Raw genomic sequence first — 15,510 nt, 5'->3', positions numbered from 1 at the left:
CATGATTGTGGCTTTTCCCATTTGTAGAGTTTATCTTGTGCTTGATTTAGGAGATTTTATAACCTTTTACCCACATTTATCCAATGAAATAGCATGGTTTTATAACTTCTCCTTTAATTGTGCTTAAGAGTGAAAACATGCTTTTTAGGTCTCAAAATAGCTAAATTTAATTCACCTTGATTCCATTAGATGCCTTGATATGTTTGTTAAGTGATTTCAGATTTAGGAGGCAAGGATTGGATCAAGGGAATGAAGGAAAAGCATGTAGAAATGGAGAACTCATGAAGAAATAAAGGAATCGCAAAAGCTGTCAAGCTGACCTATTTGCGCTTAATCGACCATAAATTGAGCTACAGAGATCCAAGTGACGCGGTTTCACTTGCATTGGAAAGCTAACATCTGGGGCTTCAAAATGATATAAGATTTTCCATAGTTGCATCACGTATAAGGGCACGCACGCACATGGTACACGGACGCACCGATGGTGGCACATGATCCACTTAATGCAACTCGTGGCCAGCGATTTTAGAAGTCTCGTGGGCCCAATCCAACTCATTTCTGATGCTATTTAAGCCAATAATTGAAGAAGGATGAAACACTTAGTTACCATTAGTTTAGTTTAGTTTAGTTTTGGAGGGAAAGTTAGTTTTAGCGACAGAAGCTCTCACTTCTCTCTAGGATTAGGATTAGGTTTTAGATCGAGATCTACTTCTTCTTCTTCTTCTCTTTTAATTTTCCTTTTCCTTCCTTAATTGTTTTCTTGTCGTTGTAGCACTCTATTTCTCTTACAATTTCTTTGTATTGTTAATTGTAGTTTATGAACTTTCTTTTGTAGATCTACATTTCGTCTTAAATGCAATTGGTAAGTTCTTTGTTGTTTCACAATTATTTTGCTTTTCTATTATTGATCTCTTGCTATTGTAGTTAGATCTCTCTTTAATTCTTGCAATTCATGTTGTTTACTTTTATTGCCTTTTATGTGTTTGATGAAATGTCTCTTCTAGCTATTAGTTAGATTTTGTTCCTCTTGGCTTTGGTTGAGTAATTAGTGACACTTGAGTTATCTAATTCCTTTGTTGATTGAGAATTAGAAGTTTCTAATTGATTTGGATTCCACTAAAGCTAGTCTTTCCTTGGGAGTTGGCTAGGACTTGTAGAACCAAGTTAATTCATCCACTTGACTTTCCTACATGGTTAGAGGTTAACTAAGTAGGAGCAATACACAATTCTCATCACAATTGATAAGGATAACTAGGATAGGATTTCTAGTCCTCATACCTTGCCAAGAGCTTTGTTAGTTGTTAGTTTATTTCTTTTGCAATTTACATTTCTTGTCTATTATCTCAAAAATCCCAAAATACATCTCACAACCAATAACAAGAACACTTTATTGTAATTCCTAGGGGGAACGACCCGAGGTTCAATACTTCGGTTTATAGATTTTAGGGGTTTGTTACTTGTGACAAACAAATTTTTGTATGAAAGGATTAGTGTTGGTTTAGAAACTATACTTGCAACGAGACTTCATTAGTTAAATTCTAGACCGTCAAAATCCTATCATCATGTGGCTAGGAAGGGTCCTCCAAGGATGATAGATTCATCCTCATCCTTCCTAGTGTCTAGGATTATGAAGTCAGTAGGGATGTAAAGGCCTTCAACCTTCACTAAGACATCCTCTACAAGTCCATAAGCCTGTTTCATTGATTTGTCTGCCATCTCTTGTGAGATTCTTGTAGCTTGTACCTCAAAGATCCCTAGTTTCTCCATTACAGAGAGTGGCATGAGGTTTATACCTGACCCCAGGTCACACAGAGCCATCTCAAAGGTCATGGTGCCTATGGTACAAGGTATTAAGAGCCTTCCGGGATCCGATTTCTTCTGGGGTAATTTCTACTGCACCAAGGCATTCAGTTTATTGATAAGCAATGGAGGTTCATCCTCCCAAGTCTCATTACCAAATAACTTGGAATTCAGCTTCATGATTACTCCTAGATACTGAGCAACTTGCTCTTCAGCAATATCTTCATCCTTTTCAGAGGAAGAATACTCATCAGAGCTCATGAATGGCAACAGTAAGTTTAGTGGAATCTCTATGGTCTCTGTATGAGCCTCAAATTCCTTTGGTTCCTCTTTAGGGAACTCCTTAGTGGTCAGTGGACGTCCATTGAGGTCTTTCTCACTGGAAATCACTGCCTCTTCCTCCTCTATAGGTTTGGCTACTTTGGATATTTTGATGGCCTTGCACTCTTTCTTTGGATTCTCTTCTGTATTGCTTGGAAGAGTACTATGAGGGATTTCAGTAACTCTTTTACTCAACTGACCCACTTGTGCCTCCAAATTTCTGATGGAGGACTTTATTTCAGTCATGAAACTGAGAGTGGTCTTAGATAGATCAGAGACTATGGTTGCTAAGCCAGAGAGGCTCTGCTCAGAATTCTTTGTCTGTTGTTGAGAAGATGATGGAAAAGGCTTGCTATTGCCAAACCTATTTCTCCCACCATTATTATTATTGAAGCCTTGTTGAAGCTTCTGTTGATCCTTCCATGAGAAATTTGGATGATTTCTCCATGAAGGATTATAGGTGTTTCCATAGGATTCTCCCATATAATTCACCTCTTCCATTGTAGGATTCTCAGGGTCATAAGCTTCTCTTTTAGAGGAGGCTTCTTTAGTACTGCCGGATGCAGCTTGCAATCCAGTCAGATTCTGAGAAATCATATTGACTTGCAGAGTCAATATTTTGTTCTGAGCCAATATGGCATTCAGAGTATCAATCTCAAGAACTCTTTTCTTTTGAGTCATCCCATTATTCACAGGATTTCTTTCAGAAGTGTACATGAACTAGTTATTTGCAACCATCTGAAAGAGTTTCTGGGCTTCTGCATGGGTTTTCTTCAGATGAAGAGATCCACCAGCAGAGTGGTCCAATGACATCTTGGACAATTTAGATAGACCATCATAGAATATACATAAGATGCTCCATTCTGAAAGCATGTCAGAAGGACACTTTCTGATCAATTACTTGTATCTTTTCCAAGCTTCATAGAGGGATTCACCTTCCTTCTGTTTGAAGGTTTGGACTTCCACTCTAAGCTTGCTTATCTTTTGAGGTGGAAAGAATTTGGCCAAGAAAGCATTGACCAACTTTTTCCAAGAGTTTAAGCTTTCTCTAGGTTGTGAGTCCAACCATATCCTAGCTCTGTCTCTTATAGCAAAGGAAAAAAGCATAAGTCTGTAGACCTCAGGATCAACCCCATTGGTCTTAACAATGTCACAGATTTGTAAGAATTCAGCTAAGAACTGATGAGGATCTTCCAATGGAAGTCCATGAAACTTGCAATTCTGCTGCATTAGAGAAACTAATTGAGGCTTAAGCTCAAAGTTGTTTGCTCCAATTGCAGGAATTGAGATGCTTCTTCCATAGAAGTTGGAAGTTGGTACAGTAAAGTCACCAAGCATCTTCCTTACATCTCCACCATTGTTCTCAGGTTCGGCTGCCATGTCTGCCTCTTTTTTGAAATTTGCTGTAAGGTCCTCTCCGGAGTGTTGTGCTTTAGCTTCTCTTAGCTTCCTCTTCAGAGTCCTTTCAGGTTCAGGATCAGCTTCAACAAGAAAGTCTTTATGCCTGTTCCTGCTCATATGAAAAAGAAGAGAACAAAGAGAGTAGTGGAATCCTCTATGTCATAGTATAGAGATTTCTTTATGTGTCAGAGGAAAAGAAGAATAGAAGAATGAGGTAGAGAGAGAATAAGAAGAATTTGAACATAGAGAGAGGGAGAGGGTTCAAATTATTAGATGAGTAGAAGAGAAATGTTAGTAAATAAATAAAATAAATAGAAAGAGATAAGAGAGAGAGTATTCAAATTTTAAGAAGAGGAAAAAGAAAAATATTTTTTATTTTTATTTAATTAATTAAGTTACTTTCGAAAATTTGAAAAAGAAATACAAGAAAATTAAAAACTAAAACAATTAGTTAATTAAAAAGATTTTTGAAAAAGTGGTTAGTGATTTTTGAAAATTAGAAGTTGAAAAGTAGTTAGGTGTTTTTAAAAAAGATAAGAAATAGTAAAATTTTTAAAATTAAAACAAACAAGTCAAGTAGTTAGTTTAAAAAGATTTGAAAATAAATTTTGAAAAGATAAGAAGTTTAGAAAAAGATTTTGAAATTAAAATTTTAAAAAGATATGATTGAAATTTATTTTGAAAAATAATTGAAAAAGAAATTAAAATGAGTTATTTTTAAAATTACAGTTGATGACTTGACTTACAAGAAACTAAAAGATATGATTCTAGAATTCAAAGATTGAACCTTTTTTAACAAGAAAGTTACAAACTTGAAATTTATGAATCAAAACATTAATTGTTAGCAAGGATTTTCGAAAATATGAAATAAAATTAAGAAAAAGATTTTGAAAAATTAGTTTTAAAATTATCGAAAACATTAAAAGAAAAATGAAAAAGATTTTGAAAAATTTTAAGAATGAAATTCGAAAGTCATAAAAAAAATGAAAAAGATTTGAAAAGATAAAGTTTTTAAATTGAAATTTTGACTTGACTAACAAGAAACAACTAAATTTTTAAAATTTTTGACAAAGTCAACTCAAAATTTCGAAAATCATGAGAAGAATAAGGAAAAGATATTTTTTTGACTTTTGAAATTTTAATGAGGAGAGAGAAAAATAACAAAATGAAACAAAATATAAAAAATTAAGTTCAAAACAAATAATGCATGCAAGAACACTTTGAATATCAAGATGAACACCAAGAACACTTTGAAGATCATGATGAACATCAAGAACATATTTTTGAAAATTTTTAAGAAAAGAAAGACATGCAAAACACCAAACTTAAGAACTTTTGTACTAGGGACACTAACAATTCGAAAATGCACTAGAAAAATAAAAAAAGACACAAAACAAGAAAAATTAAAGATCAAACAAGGAAAATCATCAAGAACAACTTGAAGGTCAAAGAAGAACACAATGCATGAATTTTTAAAAATCTAAGAAAAATTAAAAACATACAGTTGACACCAAACTTAAAATTTGACACTAGACTCAAAGAAGAAACACAAAGTTTTTTGGTTTTATGATTTTATTAATTTTTTCTTTTTTTTTTAAATAATTGTTTTGAAAATAAAATAAAGGTTGAAACAAGAAAGAATGTTATCTAATCTAAGTAACAAGATGAACTGTCAGTTGTCCAAACTCGAACAATCCCCGGCAACGGTGCCAAAAACTTGGTGCACGAAATTGTGATCACACTTTCACAACTCCGGTACAACTAACCAGCAAGTGCACTAGGTCATCCAAGTAATAAAACCTTACGCGAGTAAGGGTAGATCCCACGGAGATTGTCGGCTTGAAGCAAGCTATGGTCATCCTGTAAATCTTAGTTAGGCGGATTCAATTGATTAGGAGTTTTGATAATTGAAAGATAAATAAAACGTAAATTAAAATAAAGATACTTATGTAATTCATTGGTGGGAATTACAGATAAGCGTTTGGAGATGCTTTGTTGCTTCTAAACCTCTGCTTTCCTGTTGTCTTCATGCAATCATGCGTGCTCCCTCCCACGGCAAGCTATATGTTGGTATATCACCGTTGTCAATGGCTACCATCCATCCTCTCAGTGAAAATGGTCCAGGTACAGTTTCTATACGGCTAATCAACTGTCGCATCTCTCGTATCGGATGAAAAATTCCAGGCACAGCTACCGCACGGCTAATCATCTGTCGGTTCTCACTTGTGTCGGAATTGGATCTCTCTATCCTTTTGTACACTGTCACTACGCCCAACATTCATGAGTTTGAAGCTCGTCACAGTCATCCCGTCCCAGATCCTACTCGGAATACCACAGACAAGGTTTAGACTTTTCAGATCTCGGGAATGCTACCAATTGGTTCTAGCATCTAACACGAAGGTTCTAATCTTACGGATTCGAATGCTCTATTGTCAGGAGAGGCAAGTCAAATCCATGGATAAGAGACCCAAGAGACTATACTCCGGCTGTCATCTAATGACTACGTTGAACATCATTTAGACCGCTTGTGGTTGTCAAGCACGTGGATATTGGCTAGGCGAGTAACGAAGATAGTGGGTGATTGTCACAGGTCACCCCTTCATTCTGACTTAACTGAATTAAGTATGAGAGTTTATCTTGGAGAAGAAGTTAGTGTGAATTAAAAGAGAAACAATAGTACTTGCATTAATTCATGAAGAACAACAGAGCTCCGCACCTTAATCTATGAGGTGTAGAAACTCCACTGTTGGAAAATACATAAGAGAAAAAGGTCTAGGCATGGCCAAATGGCTAGCCTCCCAAATGTTAAAAACGGCATCCGATCCTCTCATACAATAGTAAAAAAAGTGCTATTTATACTAAAGTAGTTACTATGGATTACAGAAAATAAGCGACTAAGTACAGATAGTGCAAAAATCCACTTCTGGGGCCCACTTGGTGTGTGCTTGGGCTGCGCATTGAGCTTTACACATGCATAAGCCTTTTTTAGAGTTAAACTCCAGCTTGGATCCGAGTTTGGGCGTTTAACTCCAGTTTTGGTGCCAGTTTCGACATTTTACGCCAGAAAAGGGTCTCTGGCTGGTGTTGAACACCAGTTTGGGCCATCAAATCTCGGGCAAAGTATGAACTATTATACTTTGCTGGAAAGCCCAAGATGTTAGCTTTCCAGCCCGATTGAGAATGCGCCAATTGGATTTCTGTGGCTCCAGAAAATTCACTTAGAGTGCAGGGTGGTCAGGATCCAACAACATCTGCAGTCCTTTCCCAGCGTCTGAATCAGATTTTTATTCAGGCCCCTCAACTTCAGCCAAAAAATACCTGAAATTACAGAAAAATACACAAACTCATAGTAAAGTCCAGAAATGTGATTTTTGCATAAAAACTAATAAAAATATAATAAAAAGTAACTAAAACATACTAAAAACTACCTGAAACAATGCCAAAAAGCGTATAAATTATCCGCTCATCATCGGGATACAAGTACCTCTCCTTGATGGACGCCTATTTTGCGTACAACCAGATCCCAATGTATCAACCCGACCAAGAGAAGACCTCATTCCTAACCCCGACAGCGAACAACTGCTACGTAGTAATGCCGTTCGGACTAAAGAACACAGGGGCCACATATCAAAGGTTGATGAATAAGGTATTTGACGACCACATCAGGAAGCTGATGGAATTCTACGTAGTTGACATGCTAGTAAAAACCCAAAAAGAATAAACACTGCTGCCCGACCTCGCCGAAGTATTCAGCACTATAAGAAAGCACGGGATGAGACTAAACCCCACAAAAATGTACCTTTGTGGTAGAAGCTGGCAAATTCCTAGGGTTTACGCTTACCTAGAGAGGCATTGAAGCAAACCTAGACAAATGGCAAGCCATACTCAACTTGAAAAGTCCGACCTGCGTGAAAGAGGTACAATAACTAAATGGAAGACTAGCGGCCATATCTAGATTCCTAGCCGGGTCGACACTAAGATCTCTCCCTTTCTATGCAACACTAAGGAAAGGAAAGAGGTTTGAATGGACCCAAGAATGCGAACAAGCATTCCAAGACTTCAAAATGTTGTTGGGGCAATCACCCATCCTAACCCGACCTCGACAGGGAGAAAAGCTAATACTATACCTCGCCGTTGGATGTCGGGCGATAGCATCAGCGCTAGTCAGAGAAGATGACAAAGGACAACAACCCATCTACTTCATCAACAAGGCCTTACAAAGGGTAGAACTAAACTACCAAAAGATAGAAAAGTTTGCCTACACCCTCATACTTACCTCCCGGCTACTTCGACTATATTTTCAAGTCCACACCATCAGAATACAGACCAACCAACCCATGAAAGCATCCTACAGAAAACTGACTTGGCTGGAAGAATCATATAATGGGCAATCAAGTTGTCCAAATTCAACCTCAAGTACGAAGCTCTCACGGCCATCAAGTCCCAGTACTTGGTTGACTTCATCGCAGAGTACACCGACCCCCAAGAACCCTATTGAATGGAACCTATATGTTGATGGCTCATCAAACAAAGCGGGGGTGGAGCAGGTGTCATCCTAGAAAGCGACCAAGGGATCCAACTCGAACTCTCCTTAAGGTTCGAGTTCCCTGCCTCAAATAATCAAAACGAGTACGAAGCCCTACTGGTTGGTTTGAAGCTGGCTAAGGAGGTCAGAGCCCGAAAGCTTACCATCTTTAGAGATTTACAGGTAGTCACCTCACAAATAGAAGGAAGCTACTAGGCAAAAGATCCCACCATAAAAAAATACCTAGACAAAACCAGAGAACAGCTCAGGAAATTCATGGGATATGAGATCCGACATATACCTTGGGAGCAAAATGCCCGAGCCGATGTATTTTTAAAACTAGCCAGCACCAAACCAGGGGGCAATAATAGATGCCTCATCCAAGAAACCCAACAAAAGCCATCGACCTCAGAGGAAGAGAAGGTCCTAAACATATCAGACCAGGACCAAGGGTGGATGACCCCCATAATCAACTACCTCAAGTCTGAAACACTCACCACATAAAAGAAGGACGCAAAGAGGCTCATACGGGAGGCACAATACTACACCTTGATACATGATGTCTTGCATAGAAGAGGAATATCAACATCCCTCTTAAAGTGTATTCTGATTTCTGTCACAAAAGAAGTCTTGGAGGACGTTCACGGCGGCATGTGCGGCAACCACCTCGGGGCACGAGCTCTATCCCAAAAAGTGCCCCGAACTGGCTTCTACTGGCCGACCTTACAAAAAACAGCAGCCGAGTTCGTCAAAACATGCCCTCCATGCCAGAAGCACGCCAACTTCCACGCCGCCCTGACTGAAGAACTCATCTGCCTCACCTCACCCTGGCCATTCGCAAAGTGGGGGCTCAACCTCCTCGGACCATTCCCCCAGGAATCAGGGCAAGTCAAATTCCTCATTGTAGGAATAGACTACATCGCAAAGTGGATTGAGGCAGAGCCACTGGCTGCTGCCACTGCTCAGAGAAGTCAAAAGTTCCTGTATAGAAGCATTGTCACAAGATTTGGAGTTCCCCATTCCATCACCACAGACAACGGGCTTCAAAAACCTGGTCGCTAACCTAAAAATCAAGCACCAGTTCACCTCAGTGGAACATCCACAGGCCAACGGGTAGGCGGAAGCCGCCAACAAAGTCATACTGGTCGGGTTAAAGCGTCGATTGTGGGACACAAAAGGAGCCTGGGTTGAAGAGCTCTCCCAAGTCCTATGGGCATACCGGACAACCCCACACTCCACCACGGGCGAATCGCCCTTCTGACTTGCTTATAGAATGGAGGCAATGATCCCCATAGAAGTAGACGAAAGATCCCCTAAGATGATCTTCTACAACGAGGACGCCAACTCCTGAGTACAAAGGAAAGAACTCGACCTGCTCCCAGACATTCGAGAAAGAGCTCGGATCAGAGAGGAAGCCCTAAATCGTTGAATGGCCTCAAGGTACAACCGGAAGGTAATCCAACGAAGCTTCGCTACCAACAACCTCATCCTAATATGAAATGACGTCGGAGCCAGACGGTCAGGAGAAGGAAAGCTAGCTGCTAATTGGAAAGGACTGTACCGGGTTACAGAAGTACTAAAGAAAGGTTACTATAAGGTGATCGACCTCCAAGGGCGAGAGCTCCCGAGGTCTTGGCACACCTGTAACCTAAAAAAGTACTATAGCTAGAGAAAGGTCTTGAGCCAAGGTGTGCTCTTTTTCCCACCAAAGGGTTTTTTAATGAGGCACCAGGATGAGTGATGCACCACTATTTCATGGTGCATTTTATGCTGAATTAAGTGGATTTTTGTCCATTATTCTTACATTTATTCAATGAAATAGCATGGTTTCATGAATTTATCCTAATTTATGCTTAAGAGTGAAAACATGTTTTTTAGGCCTTTAATTGGTTAATTTTAATTCACCTTTGATTCCACTAGATGTCTTGATGTGTTTGTTAGTGAATTCAGGTTGAAGAGGCTAGGAGTGGATCAAAGGAGTGAAGAGAAAACAAGGATTTGGAGTGCATACATCGACGCGCACACGTGAATGTGAAGTCGCATGGCGACGTGTACGCGTGAAATGACGCGTAAGCGTGAGAAGAAAATGCCAATCGACGCGCATGCATGGGCCACGCATATGCGTCGCTGCTCACACGTGACCTCATTAAAGTGAAAATGCTGGGGGCGATTTCTGAGCTGCCCAACCCAAATCCAACTCATTTCTGAGGCTATTACATGCAGAACTCAAGGGGGGGCAAGGGGGGACCATTCATACATTTTTAGTTGGAGAGAGAGATGTAGAATTCTAGAGAGAGAAGCTCTCTCCTATCTCTAGATTAGGGTTCTTAGTCTTATTTTCCTTTTTGATCTAGATCTACTACTTCTTTTGCTTTAATTTTCCTTTTATCTTTACTTGTTCTAGCATTTTACTTCTCTTGTTGTTTCCTTTATTTTTCAATTTTAGTTTATGAACTCTTATGTAGATCCGCATTTTTTTCAATGCAAATTATGATTTCCATGTCTTTTTATATTTGCTCTAGTTTCCTATTGTTGATCTCTTGCTTTTGTAGTTACAGCTTCTTTTAATTCTTGGAATTTATGATGTTTACTTTTATTACCCACTAGGTGTTTGATAAAATGTTTCTTTTAGTTATGAGTTAGATTTCTCTTCTCTTGGCTTGAGTTAAGCAATTGGAGACTCTTGAATTATCAAACTCTTTTGTTGATTGACAATTAAAAGTTGCCAGTTGACTTGAATGCCATTAAAGCTAGTCTTTCCTTAGGATTTAACTAGGACTTGTGGACTCAAGTTGATTGTATCCACTTGACTTTCCTTCATAGTTAGAGGTGAACTAAGTGGGAGCAATGGACAATTCTTATCACAATTGATGATGATAATGAAGATAGGACTTCTAGTTCTCATCCCTTGCCAAGAGCTTTCTTAGTTATTAGCTTATTTCTTTTGCTATTTACAATTCTTGTTTCTTATTACAAAAACCGCAAAACACTCCTCCATAGCCAATAATAAAGCACTTCATTGTAATTCCTAGGGAGAACGACTCGGGATTAATACTCTCAGTTATTTTATTGGGGTTTGTACTTATGACAAACAAATTTTTGATTGAGGAATTGTTTGTTGGTTTAGAACTATACTTGCAACGAGATTTCAATTGTGAAATTCTTTACCGATAGACAATTTCCGTTCGTCAACAAGACCCAAAAGCGGCCCGACTTACAGGGTAACCCCACACATGTACATACTCTTATTTACGTTCTTTTTTCATTACATTTTATTTTTAAAATTACAGATTCCCTAAAAAGTTTCCTACCAAGGCGAATTAATTTAGGCTCGACAAAACGTAAATTCATCACCCGACCACAAAGGTCGGCAAGGTGAAGCGATAAAACTCAAATTAATGCAAGAATTTATAAAAGTAACCTGTATAAAGCGACCTGATGAGGTCGGATAAAAAATTGAGTTACTAAAAATAACTTAAAAAGTCTCGACAGAGAAGTCGGACTGGCTAAAGGATCACTAAAAAGGGAACAACACCACGCAAAGGTAAAAAAGGTTGAAAAACCTAGGGTAGGAGTCCGAAAAGGATGCCACTTAAAAAAGCGTAAGCAATCAAATCCGAACAAAGGCTAAAAAAGGTCGTCCAAATAAGCTAAAAAGGTAAGAAGTTCAAAGAAGAGACCTACCTAAAAAGTTATTGGAGACCAACTAAAAGCCTAGAACACCAACCAACAAGCCACAAGGATGACATCGCCAAAGAAAAAGTAAAGGTTGTCAGCACAACTAAGAAAGGGCGCAGCCCAAGAAGCAAAGGTAGAAGTTCATAAAACAAACACTACCTCGAGACCGCTAGAGAAGATACTGGTCGGGAAAACACCCAATTCTAAGGCATGGTCGGAAAACCATCCCCAGACAAAAAGCCCTAAAAGGTTAAAGAAACGACCTAAAGATAAAAGCATTTTGCTAAAATCAGGTCAGCGCGCCACTAGAACAATTAACACAAAGTCTCGAAAGATTAAAACATTATAAACTTAAAGGTTATTTGAAACGGAAACCTAAGAGTGAAAGTGTTTTTATTAGAAACTAAAAGTTGCTAGAAAGGAACCACAAAGTATCAGAGAATCATCCAAAAGTATTACAAAACCAAGAGTTCAGAGGTCCATAAGTCGAACCATATCAATACATAATCTAGAGTGAGATAAAAAGAGAAAGTCACACGGGGTCCAGCTTCGCTCCTGTCGCCATGTCCTAAGGAGCAGGGGGAATGACTGAGATCGGGATAGCTCCAACAACACCATCAGGGCCATTTAAGATCTCCACGTCGGGATCGGCCTCGGGTCGGGACGGCTCAACAGAAGAAGCTTTGGCAGAAGGTTCCAGGGCAGGATTCTCGTCATCATCAGGGGCCGGCACGATCTTACCATCTTCAACAACATTTTCCATACTAAACAAAGTAAGATCGACATCAGGAGCAAGAACCCGGAGCTGAGCTTTCAAATTCTCATACAAGGCAGTCATGCCATTCACTACATGACCTTGCAGCTCGGCATAATCATCATAAGAAGACTGGAGTTTTTTCTTAACCTCCAAAACCTCACCATAAGTCCGGGTATAGCTCTCGTTAGCCTTCTTCGCAATATCTTCAGCCAAGTTGGCAGCCGCCTCCGCAGCAGTAGCCCGGGCCATCTCCTTCTCTGCAGCGAGCTCTAGCCCGACATTCTTTGCCTCCAGCTCAAGCCTCAACCCCTCTACCCTATCATAATCAGCCTTGGCCTTCTCAAGAAAGGCACTTGTAGCATGGATATGAGACTTCTTGAAATCCCTAGACAAAGCGGCACTAAGGTTGGCCATTCGGATGCTGTTACTCGATATGAAATCAAGATGGTGAAGAATGGACACATCATCAGTAGGAACGAAGACATACGGGGCGATATGCTCCGTAGCAAAGGCCACGCCATCAAAGTCCTTGTCATTAAGATCATAAGCACCAGCAGTGCTCGGCCTCTTGGGAGAAGGCCCAGAGGAAGAAGGAGAAGAGGTAGCACCAGAAGTTGAAAGAGGCAGATTAACAGAGGCCACCCGAACTTGAGGAGTTGGGATAATCTTCATTGGTCCTTGAGGACCCGAGTTCGGCTTCTTCGGCGGGAGTTGGGAAGAACCTTACCCCGACGTCTTCTTATGCAAATTCTAGGCAACCACCACCTTTTTGGCCTTACGTAAATTCTTCATCGAATCAGAGCTTGACACCATCTCTGAAAAAAGAGAAACCACAAAAACAACCACACAATGGATAACGACAAGACCATGGCAAACAAATGAAAATTTTTTAGAAAAAGAAGTCAGACACTACCTAGCTCGGAACGGGGAAGAGAATGATCCCCTAAAAACCTCTTAGTATCCAGATGAGGAGGCTCCCCCCAGTGCTCCTCCAAAACACCCACGAAGGCCCTCTCCACCTCATCAAGACTCTCTAAAGGATACTTAAGAACTACAGGGTCCTTTTGCCACCAAAGAGGGAAGGTTGGTTCATTGTTCTCATTTAGAAAGAAGAGGTGAACATTCCCAATAGCCCAAACTTTGAAATAAAAATTTTTGAAATTGTGGAAAGAATAATCAAAAATAGAAAAGACTTTCTTTCCCTGAGTAGCCCAGAAAGATATCCAAGAAGCCTTCTTCTTGGCCATCCCCGGTTTAGTCATCACAAACAGATAAAGAAAAAGAGAGAGGGTGGTACCTAATTTGGTAAAGAAGCAGTCATAAGCATAAAAGAAGGGACGCTCTGCCCGACTTAAGGGAGGGAAACTGACCCTCTCCTCAGGGTCAGGTGACAACAGCTTGTAGTTTTTTTCATCCTCCCTATTTCCACAGATCCAATGAAACCTCCTAAACTTCTCACAATACTCCGAGTCCCCTACAGTAACACACATTAACACTATGGAATCTAGCTAGTCAACCATACCAGGAGGGATCTTTGTGGACATCTCAACAATATTTCTACAAGAAGACATAGAAACTACACCTACAACAAGAAAATGAATAGAATGTCATTACCAAGAACCTCGACCAGAAACAGAAAACAAAAGCAAACCAGCAAACAGTAAAGTACGACAACAAAAAAGGGCGGCCCAAGGTTTACAAAGGCAAGGATCACCACTGGTGCACGAAATTTGCAATCACACTTTGCAACTCCGCACAACTAACCAGCAAGTGCACTAGGTCGTCCAAGTAATACCTTACGTGAGTAAGGGTCGATCCCACGGAGATTGCCGGCTTGAAGCAAGCTATAGTTATCTTATTATTCTTAGTTAGGATATCAATAATAATTCTTAGTTTTATTTGTAAGAAAATAAAAGAGCATGGAATAAACAATACTTGTTATGCAGTAATGGAGACCAGGTTGAGGTTTCAGAGATGCTTTGCCCTCTAAATCTCTGATTTCCTACTGCCTTCATCTTCAAACACACAAGGCTCCTTCCATGGCAAGCTGTATGTTGGTAGATCACCGTTGTCAATGGCTACCATCCGTTCTCTCAGTGAAAATGGTCCATGTACATGGCTAATCATTTGTCGGTCCTCACTTGTGTTGGAATAAGATCCATTGCTCCCTTTGCACACTGTCACTACGCTCAACAATTGTGAGTTTGAAGCTCATCACAGTCATCCCTTCCCAGATCCTACTCAGAATACCACAGATAAGGTTTAGACTTTCCGGATCTTAGGAATGCTGCCAATTGATTCTAGCCTCTACCATGAAGGTTTTGATCTCACGGAATTGAATGCTCGGTTGTCAGGAGAGACAATCAAACTCGTGAATCAGGAGCCCAAGAGATACACACTCAAGCTGTTGCAGGTAGAACGGAAGTGGTTATCAGGCAGGCATTCATAAGTTGAGAATGGTGATGAGTGTCACAGATCATCACATTCATCACATTGAAGTACGAGTGAATATATGAGAACAGAAGCAAGCGCGATTGAATAGAAAACAGTAGTAATTGCATTAATTCATCGAGACACATCAGAGCTCCTCACCCCAACCATGGGATTTAGAGACTCATGCCGTCAAAGGTACAATAAGAAATGTAAAAATGTCATAAGTTACAAAATGAATCTCTAAAAGTAGTTTTTATACTAGATTAGTAACCTAGGTTTACAGAGAATGACTAACTAGATGCAGAGAGTGCAGAAATCAACTTCCGGGGCCCACTTGGTGAGTTGGTGCACGAATTTGTAATTCGCACAACTAACCAGCAAGTGCACTGGGTCGTCCAAGTAATACCTTACGTGAGTAAGGGTCGATCCCACGGAGATTATTGGTTTGAAGCAATCAATGTTTATTCTATTAATCTTAGTCAAAAAGCCAATAAGGTTATTTGGATTTAATTGTAAGAAGTTAAAGTATTTAAAATTGTAAGAAAAATAAGAGAGAATCAAATTGTTACTTGTTGTGCAGTAATAGGAAATATGT

The 15,510-nt window shown here is 39.6% G+C and overlaps 1 non-coding gene across 1 annotated transcript; it reads left to right on the top strand.

The window, feature by feature from the left end:
* Nucleotides 1–2,988: 2,988 nt before the first annotated feature.
* Nucleotides 2,989–3,096, top strand: LOC112804960 (small nucleolar RNA R71). Its single transcript, XR_003203576.1, has one exon. It is a non-coding gene; the product is annotated as a small nucleolar RNA R71 (small nucleolar RNA).
* Nucleotides 3,097–15,510: the final 12,414 nt, after the last annotated feature.

The sequence above is a fragment of the Arachis hypogaea genome, chromosome 5 (genome assembly GCF_003086295.3).
Source record: "Arachis hypogaea cultivar Tifrunner chromosome 5, arahy.Tifrunner.gnm2.J5K5, whole genome shotgun sequence".
NCBI classification, from domain to species: domain Eukaryota; kingdom Viridiplantae; phylum Streptophyta; class Magnoliopsida; order Fabales; family Fabaceae; genus Arachis; species Arachis hypogaea.
This window is presented reverse-complemented; position numbering and strand designations above follow the sequence as displayed.